Source organism: Bos taurus, unplaced genomic scaffold, assembly GCF_002263795.3.
Source record: "Bos taurus isolate L1 Dominette 01449 registration number 42190680 breed Hereford unplaced genomic scaffold, ARS-UCD2.0 Super-Scaffold_1723_ScbfJmS_2085, whole genome shotgun sequence".
NCBI classification, from domain to species: domain Eukaryota; kingdom Metazoa; phylum Chordata; class Mammalia; order Artiodactyla; family Bovidae; genus Bos; species Bos taurus.
This window is the reverse complement of record NW_020192292.1, coordinates 8,174,805-8,192,303: the sequence shown is the minus strand read 5'-3', so window position 1 is coordinate 8,192,303 and position 17,499 is coordinate 8,174,805. Positions and strand designations below refer to the sequence as shown.

The window sequence follows — 17,499 nt, the reverse complement described above, 5'->3', positions numbered from 1 at the left end:
TGTTAGTCATATCTCAATAACGAGACAAGTAACCCAATTTAACAACAGGTGAAGGATCCGAATAGACATTTCCCCAAATGAAGGTACACCAACTGCCAATAAGCACATGAAAGATGCTCAGCATCATGAGTCATTAGGGAAATGCAAATCAATGTCACAATAAGGTATCATTTCATACCCTTTAGGAAGGCTATAATCTATAATCAAAAAGACTAATGATAACAAATGTTGGTGAGGATGTGGAGAAAGTATTAGTAGGAATATAAATTGGTGCAGCCACTTGGAAAAGTCTCACAGTTCCTCTAAAAGTAAAACAGAGTTCCTGTATGACCCACCAATTTTACTCCTAGGTATCTACTACCCAAAAGAAATGAAAACATGTCCACACAAAGACTTGTACATGAACCTTCATAATAACACCATTCACAATCCATATGTCCACAAGCTGGTGAATGGAAGACCAATATGTGGTATTCATACAATGGAATGTTTTTCATTATATGACAATTTAAAAAGCAGTGTACTGATAAGTGCAACAGCACTGATGAATCTTGAAAACATTATGCTGAGTGAAAGAAGCCAGACACAAAAGGCCATACGTTGTGTGATTTCACTTAAATGAAATGTTCAGAATAAGCAAATCCATAGCGACCTAACGTATTTCAGTGGTTGCCTTGGTCTGGCAATGGAGAGTCACTGCTAATGAGTATGGGTTTGTTTGGAGAATGATGAAAATCTTCTAATATTGATCATGGTGATGGTTGCACAATTCTGAATTTACTTAACACTTTAAATGGGTGAATTGTATAGTATGTGAATTATATCTCAATAAAGCTGTTATATTAAAAAGGAAATGGTAACATTTTATTTCTTAAGTACATAAGTGTTCATTTTATGATAATCCTTTAAATTTGCATTTAGAGTATTCTCTTTGTAGGTGAAACACATGCCTCCATAAAAACATTTTTTTAGAAGTCTGACAGACCTGGATTCTAATTCGGGCTCAACCACTTAACAATTATGAGTACTTGGGCAAATTACTTAACCTTCCAATGTCTTATCTGTAAAGAAGAGATGGTAATAATAGTAACTCTATCATAGGCATTTACATCATGTGCTTGGCACATTGTCAGTGTTATTATTAGCTCTAAGCAGTTGAGCCACTTGCCTAAATAATCCAGAGTCACGGCTTCTTTCTTTAAACTCCAACGACCATATTTGCTATTTCATAAAAATTCACAACTTTCATCAGGGAAGTAAAACTGACCTCCAAGGAGAACCTACTGAATTCTACCTTCAAAATGCCCTTACATAACAGCTCTATAAAGCCAATCAAGCCCTTCACAAAACAGAACAAAACCGAAGTTTCCATCACTTTCTGAGGGTTGGTGTCAACTAGCGTTCCAGGTTGGCTCTGGGAGTTCAAGTCAAATTAAGAGAAAAGTCTTTTCTGTCTTGAGCAGCCTCCAGAATCATGTTGGTCTGAATCTAGACTCTGAGTTCACTCATAAGAGCCTCTGCATGTTGTTCTTCCTATTGTCTCACCTGGATTTCTAGCACACAGTTTCAAAGTCAAAACTGTCTTCAAGCCTATCCTACAGAATCCTGGTCCCGAGGACTGTATCAGTGAATGTGTCAAGGATGAGTTGTCAGAGGGTAAGGAAGGGCAGGAGAGACGTGAGCTCAGCTGGATCCCTTGTAAGGACTCTTAAAGGAGACAGTGTTCTGCTGTTCTCCATGCATCCGAAAGCTTATATTCGTGTATAATTATAATCCGAGATCTTTGCTTAAAGTACGTGACACATAATTTCATGTCTAAGAATCTACGCTCCATGAGGGAAGGGACCTTCTCTTCCCTGTTCACAGCTGGATCCCCATCAGCTACTATAGGACTTTGCACATAGTAGGTGCTCAATAAATTATCTGTTACATGAATGGGCAATAAAACCATATAACAATGAATCGATTTCTGGTATGACGTAAAGGGATAATCAAGAGTTCGGAGGGAGACTCTAGATTTCCAAATAGGTAGTCCGAGGAAAAGGTATCATTGCAAAACAGCTTTTGGAGGGAAATGTTAATAATTTACCTGTGCTGGGTGAGCACATTTACAGCTGAAGGATGATTTGCACAGTAAGCCAGATACATAGATTTAAAATGAGGCATGAGGCTCAGAAGACAACCACCTACTTTGTGTTGGTTTTCTGGAAACCTGTAAGTAAAACAAGTGGAACACACAATGTAATAGAGAAAACAAGATAAAGGAAGGTGATTTATACTAAACCTGGCAACATGCAAACCTTTTGAATTCTTTTGCCAAAGTTAAAAAGAAACTTCTATATTATAACCATTTTATCTATGAAATGCAAGTTCTTGGCCACTGCTTTAAACCCCAGCCACCAAACATAGCTCCAATACATAGAGTCAGATACTTATTTTGCATTAATAGGGGTTTTAAGATGCTTATTCAAATTACAATATTCAAATTTAGCCAGACACACTAAAAATACTCTTGATTAATTTACATGAAGTTCAAGTACAGATAGTTTAGTTGGTAAAAAATCTGCCTGCAATGCAAGAGACCCTGGTTCGATTTCTGGGTTGGGAAGATCCACTGGAGAAGGGATAGGCTACCCCCTCCAGTATTCTTGGGCTTCCCTGGTGGCTCAGCTGGTAAAGAATCCACCTGCAATGTGGGAGACCTGGGTTCGATCCCTGGGTTGGGAAGATCCCCTGGAAAAAGGAACGGCTACTCACTCCAGTCTTCTGGCCTGGAGAATTCCATGGACTGTATAGTCCATTAGGTCACAAAGAGTCGGATATGATGGAGCAACTTTCACTTCACTTCACTTTAAGTACAGACAAAACTAACTGAATCCAGAAATGACACATCAAAAAGAAGTGTTATGTAGTCTTGGTGGCAGTTGCTAGGCAAGGTGACATCCAGATGTTTAAAATTACAAGTCACCTATCTTAGTTTGCAAAAAACTCAGAAAAACACAAGAAAAAAGTTACTTGGAATTCCACCATTCAGAGATATCGATTATAATAATTTTGGCTTATTCTTTGGACTCTTCTATGTATTTCTCTATAAAATGGAAAACAAAGATGACAAATCTAGATGGCAATCTGCTCTTAGTCACCACCTTTCCATACCAATCTTCTGGATCCCTACAGCATTTGGAGTGGCTCTTGAGGTCTCCTTGTGAGGGCTCTCACCAGCTTCCTCCGTGGACAACCACTTGTGCTTCACTAAGTTCAAGAAACAGGCAATTGCCCCCAAGTTCCCTATAGACAACAAAAGTCACCAATGTCTGAGATCCACCACTTGGACAACTAATCTTGCTCCAGAAGTAAATTGCTTGATGATCATCACAGTTCACTCTGCAGTATGAAGTTGAACACCTCAATGATCTAGCTAGCCTTCAATGATGTATTGTGCTTCACATAAAGGTATTACTTGGAAAAGTAATTCGCTATGTATGAACTATCATCTAATAGATGATAAAGGCATCATCTATAGTCAGTTTAGACCTTATTTGTCAACATAATTCTTAAATAAAGCCAGAAGTAATTGACTAGATGTAGAACACTGATAAGCAACTAGTGGTCTGACACTGTGAATACCACCACCTAGTGAATTTTCTCTGTTGTTGTTATTGTAGAGTTGCTCAGTCATGTCCAACTGTTTTGCGACCCCATGGACTGTATGTAGCCTGCCAGGCTCCTCTGTCCATGGGATTTCCCAAGCAAGAATACTGGAGTGGGCTGCCATTTCCTTCTCCAGGGGCTCTTCCTGACCCAGGGATTGTACCCCAATCTCCCACTGTGCAGGCAAATTCTTTATCACTGAGCCACCAGGGAAGTCCAGATTTTCTCTGTACTGGGGCAATTTACTAAAGTTGTAATAAATGTATAAATGCATAAATACAAAGTGCCCATATCTAAGACAACAGTCAAAAGAAAACAAAACACACATTTAAAAAACCCAATGTTGCTAGCTATCTTAATGGCTATGTGAGACACTTACTTTGAACATTCTTCCAAGGCTTGGCAGAGCGTCTGTTGAAATGTACATACTTCCTCGAAGTTTCCCAATAAAGATGTAAACTCCACAGTACTCAGACTGAAAAATAGATATATGCAGCTTCAGTGAAGAGAACTTGGGGATGACTTGAGCTATCTCTCTCTAGTCTGGTTAGGTGACAGTTTGCTAGTAACTGGCAAATGGGACAAAGGAAGCAATTCTTATATTTTAACTTTTGCTTCTGAATTGACACCAACTCTGTGGTCTTAAGCAACTTTCTAAAACTTCTTTCCTTGGTTTCCTTTTCTACGACAAGAATAATGATCCTAAAGAAATGAGTGTTTACAAGGGACATTAGGTATTTTACAAAGCGAGGAGTAAATGAGTAACAAGTGCTTAACATCTGAGCATTGACAGAGAACAGATTGGTGGTTGCCAAAGGTGGGGAGAAGGGGTGGGTGGAATGGATTACGGTGGTCAAAAGGTTCAAGCTTCTAGTTATAAAATAAGGAAGGCATAGGGATGGAATGTATGGCATGGTGACCACAGTCAATAATACTGTACTGCATATTGGAAAGTTTCTGAGAGAGTAGGTCTTAAAAGTCCTCATCACAAGAAAAAAATTTTGTAACTATGTGTGATGATAAATATTAACTAGATTTACTGTAGTGATTATTTCACAATATATACACATACTGAATCATTACACTGTACATCTGAACTAATATAATGTTTACATGTCAACTCTATCTCAATAAAAAATAAATAAGAATCTAAAGTAGGTAGAATACATCACAGTTGGGAATAAGTGTAAAAACTTTTGAATTCTCTCCCTGAGAGGAGCTGGGACAGTAATTGGAAGATATTATATATGCCATATAAGGCACAAGGAAAAAGAGCAAAATCCGGCTTCTCTTAAATTAAAATCAACTCAAGGAAATCTGGAGAGGAAGTAGGAGGGAAGAAATAGTAATGATGTGTGTGTTTGTTTTTGGAATGGAGTAGAATCAAACAAAGACAAACTGAACAATTTTATCCACCACCTCTGTACTAAGAATTTTCTCATCTTTTCTTCTCATATCGAAAAAAAAAAAAAAAAAGGAGCCAACATTAGTATAGCGCTTAACACTGAGGTAAGCATTTTACAAATAACAACTTGTCTTAACCTTACAACAACTTTATGAGATAGATACTATCGCTGTCTCCATTTTACACATAAGGAAACCCACACACAGAGAGGTTAGGCAAATCAGGCAAAGTCACAAAGCCAGCGAATGGTGAAGCCAAAAGTTGAACTCAAACATTCTAGCTCCAGAGTAAATGCTTCTACTTTTTGAGAGAAAACTTTTCTGAAGATTGACTTAAAAGGCCAACGTCTGCCACACGTTATTTCTCCTTAATATAATAATACTAGGGGAGGGTTTCCAGGAGAGTAACTTTTGCTGACAAAGAAAAGGAAGACCCAAACAGACGTTACCAGTAACCCCCAGAGTATAAAAAGCACCCAGTTCCTACCCTCTGATGCCCTCTTGAACCACAAGCTGAAAAACCCCTCTCATGGGTGTCAAAAGTGAAACCGTTTAGGCAGCTTTCCTGGCTGTTGCTCCCCTAGAGCAGCAGGAACTTGACTGAGCACTTAGCTGGGCCCTTCAGGATTAAACAGTAAACAGTCTGCTTTGCTCAAATCACTTCGGGGTCGACCAGGCAGAACCAATGGAAAGTGACTGTAAGTGCATTTCGAATTTCCGTGGAACAGTGAGGTTCTGGCTCGGTTCTCTCACCTCCTCTGCCCTGGCTCTTTTCCTTTCTTTTGTCTAGTTCTTGATTGCTCATCAATCACTCCTTTATTTGAAGTCTTAACATCTCTGCTGTCAGCTTTAACACATCAGTTTCCCTCTCCTCCTCTGCCTGTCACCTCTAGAACACAGACCCACATTTCACTCAGTGGCAGGAGATACAGCAGGTTGAATCCGGCCACTGACTGACCATGTGATGGGCAGGGCAGTGAGCCTCTTTGGGATTTGGTTTTCTTATTTATTCAATGAGGAAAGTCATTTCTTCCAGGGCACTAGACCCAATGATTCACTGAAGTTCCATTCAGCTCTAAGAACTATGATTCACAGAGCACTTCATATTTTACAAAATATTAACAAAAGCTACTTTGTTGTTGATCATTTAAACTCTGACAAAACACAGGAATACAAAATCCTTTCATACTGAAGTAGGATTCCCACAGTGTCATGAAAATAACCAAGTGGGAAATTTAATAGGACATTATGTCTAAGCAAGAATGGTTTAGAAAAAGGGAGAAAATAGTGAAATACATCATTAAACTTATTTAAGCTAGAAGCCAACAATTTAGGTAATTGTTTGGCAAAAAATATACTCAAACTGAAGTAAAAGAAGAGGCTTCTGTCCTCCACTCTATGTATCAACTGCTAATTTTCTATTTGACTTAAATCATAATCTCTAGGAAAGTTTAATCCATTAAAAACACACAAATGCAGTTGGACATTATTTGTTACAAGCACCAAAAAAATGAGTGGTCAACAGTTTTATTTTGTGAAAAGTAAGTTTGCAATTCAGGCCTTCGGATTTCCATGATCAGAATAAGGTTTGAATGTTGGATTGTGAAAAACATTCTAACAACTCTTTCTCATTCACTTTGGCCTGGGTGAAATACTGGCTTGAATGGCTCTTAGGAACACTCACAAAATGCCACACTTTTTCCACTCTCAGAGCATGGGAAAGAGTTTCTGCTCTGGCAAGCAAAGGTCACAGCAAGCAGAAGAATTTCCAGTATCTGTGCTTTTTGCATAAAAACATCAGCAAGTCCTTTTTCTGGAAAGTAAAACCAAATATATCCCTTTAAAAATGGACAAGACAAAAATGGTGACAGACAGAAAAGCAGATCGACTCATTCCCGCCACAGCCAGAAGAGAGAGAAAGTCGAGCTCTCCAAAAGCAACATCTTGCATAATTTCTGTTGCCTTGACCATGTTCTTGGCAACCTGTGATCTGTGGAAATTCTTCTAAAGGGCAAAATCAATTATTCAGTGACATAAGAGTAATGACTCCATATGCTGACATTATCTTGCTTTGCTTAGTGAGGGGTTTAAAATATAAAACTTACTTGTTATTGGACTGCAGGGGTCTTAAGTAAGTAACAAGAAGAGACTGAAGTTCTTTAGCATAATCTTTTTCAGTGTCCAAGATATTCTGTAACACCTATGGAGAAACAAAGATCAAGGTATTGTAATTGTCAGAAAAGTCCAAAATAAAATACAGTTTTAGATCTTTTTATCAAATTATAAGAAAGAAAAGTCCTATTTACTCAGGTTAGCAGTGTGAGTAAGGAACACAAAATCTGAATGCATTCTAGCAAACTAATAATTGCATGGCAATTGGTTATATTGCATAACTCATACATGTTTTTTCAGAATTACCTTTACTTGGAGGGGCCCTACCATTTACACAGTATGGCTCAGAATGCTTTTGTGTGCTTTAAATTATTTTATCCTCAGTAAAAGTCTCAGCTAACAAAGGATCATCATTTCCATTTTATGGCTGAGAAGACTGAGACCAACTACCCCAAGACATAGAGATTCAACGTCAGGATAATTTCACGATAACTGATATCAAACACCAAAACAGATTTTTTTAAATGATGTTTTTGAGAAGATCTTTAGGTGACAAAATCTGAGGACACTGAATTTTTAAGCAGGGTTAAAACTGGTTTTTTAATTAAAAGTAAAAAGTGCCAGTATAAACATTTCAAAGAGAAAAAGAAGCTGAAATGTGAGGAATTAAATGAGGGAAATGATGCTTACCAGTATTATTAATGATAGCCCAAAGAAAATCCTCTAGGCAAAATAATCAATAAATAGGTCCACAGTTTCTCTTCCACCACCAGCCCTGGAGTCATGCCCCATTTCCCAGCCTTTTCTGGAGGCAGCTACAACCTTCATTCCAAGTTCTTAGAGATCCACCAAGCTAACATTTTGGTGTACTTTCTCATATCTCCTAATCCATTCAACACAAATTTACTGTCTATGTGGTGACAGGGCTTCCCTTGTGGCTCAGCTGGTAAAGAATCCGCCTGCAATGCGGGAGAACTGGGTTCGATCACTGGGTTGGGAAGATCCCCTGGAGAAGGGAAAGGATACCCACTCCAGTATTCTGGCCTGGAGAATTCCATGGACAGTCCATGGGGTCGCAAAGAGTCGGACATGACTGAGCAACTTTCACTATGTGGTGACAAAGGCCATACCTGCCCTCAGGGAGTTTCTACTCTATCTGCAGGGGGAGACATTAAACAGGGGGCTCACAAGACCATGTGAAGCATTCTTAGCCAGGAGAAGCCCTTTACCTACCAACATGCCAGACATGTACTCACAAGACAGGGCATGATGATCTGCTTTTAAAAGGTGGAATGGAAAAACCACCTGGAGGTCCAGGCAGCTGTGGTTTGTTTTGAAACAACTGAACTGAAGGGTGGTCGTCCAGGCTCTGCTACCAATGAGCAGGTTGCTTCAGTTTTAAGGTTTCACTTGCCTCATCTCAGATTGTGACATTTCACCTACCTCAGGGACCATTGTGAAGAGGTAAGGGAGACACTGTACGTGTAGGTGCTGGGTGAGTTGGGAAACAGTCCCTTCCAATTTAAATGGTTAAAAAAAAGGTTCCTCAATGGCAGTTATTGACATTTCAGAGCAGATCACTCTTTGTTGTGAGGGGATGCCCTGTGCACTGCAGGATGTTTAGCAACATCACTGGAATCTACCCGTCAGATGTCAGCTGCACGCCACCCCCTGCCCAAGTATGACAATCAAAAATGTGCCCAGACAATGCCAAATGTCACCTGAAGGGCAATATCACCCCTGGCCGACAAGGACATGGGCTATAGGGGTGGCCCCAATGAGTTGTAGCCCCTCCTCCCAGCCACTCACGTCTACTTTCAGTTTCTCTGTTCCTTAAAGAGGAATGCCTACTCTAGAAATAAGCGTGCATCTAGGGGCCTGGAGGTACCAGTGTGCTGTGAAATTAACCCACTAATGAAATAGAAATGTTACCCCCTACAGGAAGTCAACGCACAACAAAGGAAATTAGAAACTATCTTGAGATGAATTAAAAAAAAAAACACAACATAAAACACTTGTACGATGCAGTTAAAACAGTGCTTGGAGACGGTAAATAGCTATACATGCCTATATCAAAAAAGAAGAAACAGGACTTCTGGTTTCCACTCCAGCATTTAAGGCATTTGCTAGTCCATCCTAAAAATTACTCCATCCTAAAAACAAGCAAATAGCTTTTAAAAAAATGGGAAAAAGAACTTTACTTACATTTGTCAGGGAATTGAGGTCACAAGGGAAAAATGATACACTCAAAATTAGAGAAACAGACAAGCAGATAGAGATCATATCTTGCTGGAGCAGAAAACCATGAGAAGCCTCCACAGGAATGGGAAGCAAGGTAGGAAAACGTGAACTATAATTGATGAGTTGCTGGAGGCTCACTTTGCTGTACACCTTAAACTAACAACACGAACATTGTTAATCAACTATACCCCAATATAAAATAGAGTTTTTAAAGAGATATTTTTTAAAAAGTGGTGCTGGGACCACTGGATAAGTACATGCAAAGAAAGAACTTGCACTCCTACTTCACATCATATTAAAAAACTAACTCAAAATGGATGCTGGAGTTAAAATTACAAAACCCTGAGAAGAAAACAGAAGAGGAAATCTTCCTGACCTTGGATTTGGCAATGGATTCTTGGATGACACCAAAAGCACAAGCAACAAGAGACTAAAGATGGATAAATTTAAATTCATGAAAATTAAAAACTTTTATGTATCAAAGGACATTGTTTAGTTGCTAAGTCATGTCCAACTCTTTTGCAACCCCATGGTCTATAGCCCGCCGGCTCCTCTGTCCATGGGATTCCTCAGACAAGAATACTGGAGTGGATTCATGGCAATGTATGGCAAAACCACTACAATATTGTAAAGTAGTTAGCCTCCAATTAAAATGAATAAGATTATTTTAAAAATTAAAAAAAAAGAATACTGGAGTGGGTTGCCATTTTCTTCTCCAGGGGGTCTTCCCAACCCAGGGATCAAACCCATGTCTCCTGTGTCTCCTTTGGATTCTTTACCACTGAGCCACCAGAGAAGCTCACCAAAGGACATTGTCAAGAAAAAGACAACCCACAAAATGGGGGAAATATTTACAAATAATGTATTTGAAAAGGGTCTACTATTCAGAATTTATAACTCAACAATAAAAGTAATCAATTAAAGTTGGCAAAGGATTTAAATAGACATCTCGCCAAAGAAGATATACAAATGGCCAACATGCACATAAAGAGATAGTCAACATAGTTAACCACTGCTGCTGCTGCTGCTAAGTCGCTTCAGTCGTGTCCGACTCTGTGCGACCCCATAGACAGCAGCCCACCAGGCTCCGCCGACCCTGGGATTCTCCAGGCAAGAACACTGGAGTGGGTTGCCATTTCCTTCTCCAATGCATGAAAGTGAAAGTGAAGTCGCTCAGTCGTGCCCGACTCTGTGCGACCCCATAGACAGCAGCCCACCAGGCTTCGCCGACCCTGGGATTCTCCAGGCAAGAACACTGGAGTGGGTTGCCATTTCCTTCTCCAGTGCATGAAAGTGAAAAGTGAAAGTGAAAGTGAAGTCGTGTCTGACTCTTAGCGACCCCATGGACTGCAGCCTACCAGGCTCCTCCATCCATGGGATTTTCTAGGCAAGAGTTCTGGAGTGGGGTGCCATTGCCTTCTCCGAGTTAACCACTAGGGAAATGCTAATCAAAACCACAATACTACTTCACACTTAGTAGAGTGGCTATAATAAAAAGAAAAAGTAGAAAATAAAAAGGGTTGGTGAAGATATGGAGAAACTGGAACCTTCATACATTGCTGGTGGGAAAGTCAAAAACTTTCTATGGAAAGTAGCTACTGTGGAAAACAGTTCGGCAGTTCCTCAAAAAGTCAGACATAGATTTATCATATGACCCAGTAATCCATTACTAGAAAGAATGAAAAAATATCTCTATGTAAATATTTGCACATCAATTTTCACAACAGCATTATAAATAATAACCCAAAGGTCCATCGGGTGATGGTTGGATACACAAAACCTATTATATCCATACAATGGAAGATTAATCAGTCAAAAAAAGCAATGAGTTACTAAGACACAACGTGGATGAACCTTGAAAATGTTATGCTAAGGAAGAAGCCAGACACAAAAGAACAAAGATTGTATGATTCAATTTATATGAAACATCCAGAATAAGGAAAACTCTACAGAGAGACAGAAAGTAGATTAGTGGTTGTTAAGGGCTGGAGGGAGTGAGTACTAATGGGTACAGGGTTTCTTATTGAGGTGATGAAAATGTTATAAAATAAGATGGTGGTGATCATCACATAATTTACTAAAAATCAGTGAATTGTACACTTTAAAGTGGTGACTTTTGTGGTATGTGAATTATATATCATTATAGCTGTTATCTTAAATTCGAAGGACAAATTTCTCATCTGTTCATGGAAATTTTTCTGTTTTTTCTCTGAGTTCAAGTCCTTATCCAGTAGAATACCCTTCCAAACTCAATTTGTCCATCCTTACACCTCTCTGCCCAGCTGAGCTGTTGTTCACTGCAGTGTATTAAATAATCACTTTTACTCACATTCAGCACTAGGATTCATTTTTTATTCTTACAAATAGAAAGAGGTGCACTAGAATTCAACAGGACCACAGTTATTAAGAGGTAAAACTCTTATACAGATTTCCTTTTTAGCAATATTTATTTGTCTACAGTATTCATATTGAAAGAAAAAGAGGCTGGTGGCCTGGCTTCCCACTTATATCCAGGAGAGAATGAAGTCAGTTTATCACTTCCTTTGTTCACATTTTTCTGAAGAGACCATGTCTAGTAATGTACCGTCTCAAATCCTCAACCTTGCATTCAAGAACCGTTGTCTGAAACTGTCATACTATCCAGATTATAATGTTCGTTTAAAAAAAAGAAAAACAAAGCGAAAAAGAAAAAAAAACACAATCATTGCCTGAGGGAATTTTTAAATTAGAAATTTCGAAGACATTATTTACATCATAAAGTGTAATTTTTTAAGACAATTAAACATCACTACTTTAACTCCAAGGTTGCTATCTCCCTGTTGAAACAGTTTTATTATTTCAACTTCCTTTAAAATGCAATCATCTCAAGTTCCCTTTGCAGAAAGGACTAAGATTTTGCAAGAAAGGTGCCAACTGCCCTGGTCCAAGGGGTTTATTGGAGTGTGTAAGCGAAGCAGTATTCCAAGGCTTCTATCTGCGCTGCAATCACTCGTACGGACAAACAGAAGCAGGAAGGCAGACACTCCTCACTGCCCTTGACTGAGTTCTGGAGATCTGAACAGAAACATATACTAAACTCATAATGTTGCAAGTTTTGAGGGTGGCTGAATGCTGATTTCATGGCTTCAATCACCACCTTTAGTGATTTTGGAGCCCCCCCAAAATAAAGTCTGACACCGTTTCCCCTGTTTCCCCATCTATTTCCCATGAAGTGATGGGACCAGATGCCATGATCTTCATTTTCTGAATGTTGAGCTTTAAGCCAACTTTTTCACTCTCCTCTTTCACTTTCATCAAGAGGCTTTTTAGTTTCTCTTCACTTTCTGCCATAAGGGTGGTGTCATCTGCATATCTGTGGTTATTGAGATTTCTCCCAGCAATCTTGATTCCAGCTTGTGTTTCTTCCAGTCCAGCGTTTCTCATGATGTACTCTGCATATAAGTTAAATAAACAGGGTGACAACATACAGCCTTGACGTACTCCTTTTCCTATTTGGAACCAGTCTGTTGCTCCATGTCCAGTTCTAACTGTTGCTTTCTGACCAGCATATAGGTTTCTCAAGAGGCAGGTCAGGTGGTCTGGTATTCCCATCTCTTTCAGAATTTTCCAGTTTATTGTGATCCACACAGTCAAAGGCTTTGGCATAGTCAGTAAAGCAGAAATAGATGTTTTTCTGCAACTATCTTGCTTTTTCCATGATCCAGCGGATGTTGGCAATTTGATCTCTGGTTCCTCTGCCTTTTCTAAAACCAGCTTGAACATCTGGAAGTTCACGGTTCACATATTGCTGAAGCCTGGCTTGGAGAATTTTGAGAATTTTGAGAATTTTACTTTACCAGCGTGTGAGATGAGTGCAATTGTGTGGTAGTTTGAGCATTCTTTGGCATTGCCTTTTTTTGGGATTGGAATGAAAACTGACCTTTTCCAGTCCAAAATCACTGCAGGTGGTGATTGCAGCTATGAAGTTAAAAGACGTTTACTCCTTGGAAGGAAAGTTATGACCAACCTAGACAGCGTATTCAAAAGCAGAGACATTACTTTGCCAACAAAGGTCCGTCTAGTCAAGGCTATGGTTTTTCCAGTGGTCATGTATGGATGTGAGAGTTGGACTGTGAAGAAGGCTGAGCACCAAAGAATTGATGCTTTTGAACTGTGGTGTTGGAGAAGACTCTTGAGAGTCCCTTGGACTGCAAGGAGATCCAACCAGTCCATTCTAAAGGAGATCAGTCCTGGGTGTTCTTTGGAAGGACTGATGCTAAAGCTGAAACTCCAGTACTTTGGCCAACTCATGGGAAGAGTTGACTCACTGGAAAAGACTCTGGTGCTGGGAGGGATTGGGGGCAGGAGGAGAAGGGGATGACAGAGGATGAGATGGCTGGATGGCATCACCGACTAGATGGACGTGAGTTTGGATGAACTCCGGGAGTTGGTGATAGACAGGGAGGCCTGGCATGCTGCGATTCATGGGGTCACAGAGTAGGACACGACTGAGCAACTGAACTGAACTGAATGCTGATTTTACAAGCTAGATTGACAAAGGTGATTAATGAGTCCTTCGTTAAATAATGCAAAATGTGTTTGAATGATGATGTACTGAACAGTATTGCCCTTGCTGTGGTGTGATTAGTAGAAATGCTCATCATGGTGGATGCCTAAGATTCTTTCCCAAATTCACTTGGATTTTTATTGCTTTCCTCAATCTCAATAGACCAACTGATGAACTTTGGAGACTGGTTCTTTATTTTTCAGGCCACAGGGCATCTACTGTAAAAGGATTAAAAAGGGAAGCAGACAGAGAAGGCTATGTGTTCCCAAACAGAAGGCCTCAGTGGTGAGTCAGAAGGCAGGGAGTTTGGCAGGCCAACTAACTTCAGAGCAGTACAATCTGATTGAGATGAAATCCACTCAATACTAAAATACACTGTCCAGACATTGCCTTTGCTTCCCTGATTCCTTCTTCACAAGGACAACGGAGTATCCTTTTGCTCAATTAACCTTTGACTAAATTCAGAATAAAACAGATGGTTAGAAGCCATAGAAAAAGAGGTAGAGGCCTTTTGAACCTCCATCCTAGGCTACTGATTTTCCAGTAAAATATATTTCCTCCATTTCCTGGAAATGCTTTAGAGTGAATTCATTTTTATAACTCTGTTTTCCAAAGGGAACGAATCATATAGGTCTGAGGAAATTATTTTAAGGGGCTAAAATGCAGAAACAAAGGCTGACTATAGAGATACGTCCCATGATAAAGGAAAACTATAACGGCCTTAAGAAAACTTAAATCTAAGCCAAATCACTGTTATAGGAATTCTGAGATAATTATGATGCCTACAAAAAATGAGTTTGTGTTGGTAAACTACTATGAAACAGGAAAGGGCAATACATTATTGTATTTATACAATATTTGGCTTATATGACAGAAGAGCCACCTGCTTACATTCAAGTGCAGTGGTCAATTTCACTTCTCCAAGTCCTTGGTTTTCACAAAACAAGCAGCACCATGCCCTGTAATTGACAGACCCAGCAAAACAGAATTGGACTCTGAAAACTCTCATCATCTCCCCAACTTCAGGTGGAAGACATGGATGGATGAGTCAAACAGGAAATAAGAAGGCAAAAAAGAATATGGCATATGGAGAAGGAATAAATGGATAGATGGGTAAGGTAGTTTAGATTAGTGGTTTAAAAAAGAGAGAATGCACAGAAGTTTTTTAGGGCAGTGAAATTACCCTGAACAACACTCTAAAGGTAGATAGATGTCATTATACATTTGTCCAAACCCCTAGAATGTCCAACATCAAGGGTAATGGCAATGTCAACTCTGGACTTTGGTGCTAATGATGTGTCAATGTAGGTTCATCAATTGTCACAAACATACCACTCTGATGGGACATGCTGATAGTGGGGGAGGCTATCTATGCATGTTTAGGGGCAGGGGTATACAAGACATCTCTCCATTTTGATCAGTTTCACCATGAAGCTAGAACTGCCCGAAAATATAAAGTTTTCTTTTTCTAAGAAGGGTAGATAAGCACTAGAAAGGTAGAGAAAAAAATCTTTCCACCTTTCCTACCGAATGGAGGCACTGAAAACAGACTGGTTAGGCATCTGCCATACATTACAATAAAGTAGAAGAAAGTTAGAAAAAATAAACAATACTGGCCCTTACTTATTATATTTGCCTATTTGGCTGTAGGGAAATATCTCTACAGATATACAGTTGCAGACAGAGGCAACTTCCAGAGTTTAGTACAGGCAAACCTCGTGTTATCGCACTTTGTTTCATTTCACTTTGTGGACATCGTGTATTTTCACAAACGGAAGGTGTATGGCAGCCCTGAATCAAGCAAGTCTACCGGCGCCATTTTTCCAACAGCATTTGCTCACTTCAGGTCTCTGTGTCACTTTTGGTAATTCTCCCAAGAGTCTACACTTTATCGTTATTATTATATTCATTGTGTGATGGGTGATCTTTGATATGACTACTGCAGAAAGATTACAACTCGCTGAAGGCTTAGATCATAGCATTTTTAACAATAAAATATTTGTTAATTAAGGCGTGTACATTGTTTTTTAAGACATAATGCCATTGCACACTTAATAGATGACAGTAAAGCATAAACAGGGACTTCCCTGGAGGTCCAGTGGTTAAGACTTCATGCTTCCACTGCAGGGGACACGGGTTTGATCCCTGGTTGGGGAACTAAAATCCTACATGCTGTGCAGCATGGTCAAAATTTTTTTAATTAAAATTTTAAAATTGGATAGGACTTAAAAGAAAAATAAAATGGAAACATAACTCTTATATGCACTGGGAAACCAAACAACTCATGTAACTCAGTTTCTTGCGATGCTCTGGAATCAAATGGGCCTTCCCAGATGGCTCTAGTGGTAAAGAATCTGCCTGCCAAAGCAAGAGACTCAAGAGACATGGGTTCAATCCCTGGGTTGGGAAGATCTCCTGGAGAAGGGAATGGCGACCCACTCCAGTATTCTTGCCTGGGAAATCCCATGGACAGAGGAGCCTGGCGGGCTACAGTCCATGGGGTCACAAAGAATCAGACATGACTGAGTGACTGAGCACTCATGGAATCATATCTGCAATATCTTTGAGGGGTGCTTGTATCAGTGAGCCTGGCCTATTTGTGGCAGCACAAAGGACCATATTCTTACAGTGGGCTGCACTTGTTGCAATAAATAAGGAATTTCACCCTCTGAGAGGCATTTTGATGGGAATGGAAGAGAACGCAGTCCCTTCTGCAGGGACAGGTTGCAGGCATGCACATTCTTGCCAGGATGAATGTGCTCACATGGTTCTCCCTGCCTGACTCCCCTTCCAGCTCTTCTCTGCTTATCTAAGCCCTAACATGCCCTCAATCCTCTCTGCCATTCAACTTTTTCCTGTTGCTGTTGTTGTTTAGTTGCTAATTCATGTCTGCCTCGCTGTGACCCCATGGACTATAACCCGCCAGGCTCCTCTGTCCATGGAATTGTCCAGGCAAGAATATGGGAGTGGGTTGTCATTCCCTTCTCCAGGGGAGTTTCCCGACCCACAGATCAAACTCGCGTCTCCTGTACCTCCTGCATTGGCAGGCAGATTCTTTACCACTGATACACCTAGGAAATCCAATATTTTCCTTTATTGATTTTTGAATTTTAGTTTAGTGAGTATCAGAATCGCCTGTGAGGAATGGAGAGAAAGCAGCTGAGGGAACTGTTTAAAAATGCTGTTTACTAGGACCTATGGCCAAAGATTCTAATGTAACAAGCCAGATGTGGATCCCAAATATCTACAGTTTTAATGGTCTCCCTGGGGGCTTTCAAATGCAAAAGGTTTCCCAGCCACATCTGGAGCAACTCATCTTAGGACAGTTTGTCACTTGACATCATTGCCTGCCATGTGGCTTACACCACGTCGGTCCTGTCTTCCCGGTGAGACCATGGATGCCAAGACCTAAGTGCTGCATGCAAATGAACCCACAACTAAGCTACATAGTTTCCTCTTTCTTTTCTTTTTTTTCAGTTTTATTGCAATCTAATTGACAAATAAAAATTATATATATTCAAGATATCTTACTTCACATTTTGATG

The 17,499-nt window shown here is 39.8% G+C and overlaps 1 pseudogene; it reads right to left on the bottom strand.

Annotated features, from left to right (window-relative positions):
• The window catches only part of LOC112441536 (rho guanine nucleotide exchange factor 6-like), a 79,793-nt pseudogene that overhangs the window by 46,098 nt on the left and 16,196 nt on the right, over positions 1–17,499 (bottom strand).